A 1,547-nucleotide genomic window follows, 5' to 3' on the forward strand; every position below is an offset into this window, starting at 1 on the left:
TGGAAGCATTATATAACCATTATGCCGATTTACTTGATGAAGCTGTACCGATAAATATCACTCCAACTGTCGTTCTTCAAGCTCTCGAGGATCCATCATCTTTTAAAAGGCAGGTACATAGTAGTTATCCTGATTATTTTTTTTATTTAAATGTTTGAGACAGGGTGCAACCTTCATCACACAGAACAAATTCTCGAGAAGAGCTTAAGTATTTTCTTCAACAGCTGATAGAGGACCATGGAGCAAGGATCTACATGTAGGATTGGTGGAAGAATAATAAAAGATAATATCTAGTGCTTTCAAGATTAGCGAGAGATATATTGAATGTTCAAATGTCAACCGTTGCATCAGTGAGCGCTTTTAGTCAGGGACAACAATATCTTTGAGACAACCGATATTCATTGGGAAGCAATGCTATGAATGTTCTAGATTGCCTTAGAGATTGGATTAGAGCGGAATCAAGAAATCAAGGAATGGAGGAGGAGTCGAAAGACGAATAGAATCTTGAAGAAATTATGACTTAAAGAGAGAACTCAACATACAACTAAGTCCAATGCATGGTTTAGCCTTTGCCCCCGTTGATTTTGACTTTCCTATGGAAGTTTCGGTTAATATTAAAATGCATGAGTTGAAAAAATGATGCAAAATTTGTAGATTTTTCATTCATATAAATTATAAGTTTTTGATCATTTTTCAATCAATAAAATACAACATTCATTCTCTCCTTACTTATTTTTTTTTTTGTTTAAATTGAATGTCTAGTTTGAATTAAATACTTATAATATATTACTATCAAAAGTTGCCCTAAGTAATAAACATAACAAACAAATATACATATAATGAAAAATAAAAATAATGTTAGCAATTATTACTTAGACAGCTAGTATTGATATATAAAAATACTATAAGTTTATCTTTTAAGTGTTGTATGAAGATTGTAAATTTTTGAATATATGTTCAAAACTTCAAATTAAGTAGTATACATTGTAATCTTGTATGTATATATGTGTGTATATTTTCTAAAGTACTATCACATGTAATGTATATATCTTTCAACTTTCAAGTGGTATTTTAAGTAGTATATATTCTACATATACGTGTATATATTTTCTATAGACTCTAAAGTGGTATATATTTAACGTATACATGTGTATATGCTTTCTAAAGTAGTATATATATATATAGTGTATATATGTTGAATGTATATTATTTCAAGTAGTATATATATTATGTTATATGAATATATGTGTATATTTTTTCTATATACTCTAAATTAGTATATATTTAACGTATACATGTTTATATGTTTTCTTAAGTAATATAAATAGTGTAATAATGTTGTATGTACATTATTTCAAATAGTATTTTAAGTAGTGTATATATATATATATATATATATATATATATATATATATATATTATATTGTACGTATATATGTGTATATATTTTCTATAGACTCTAAAGTAGTATATATTTAACGTATATATGTGTATATATTTTCTAAAGTAGTATATATATAGTGTATATGTGTTGTATGTATATTATT

This window comes from Capsicum annuum, chromosome 3 (genome assembly GCF_002878395.1).
Source record: "Capsicum annuum cultivar UCD-10X-F1 chromosome 3, UCD10Xv1.1, whole genome shotgun sequence".
Lineage (NCBI taxonomy): Eukaryota > Viridiplantae > Streptophyta > Magnoliopsida > Solanales > Solanaceae > Capsicum > Capsicum annuum.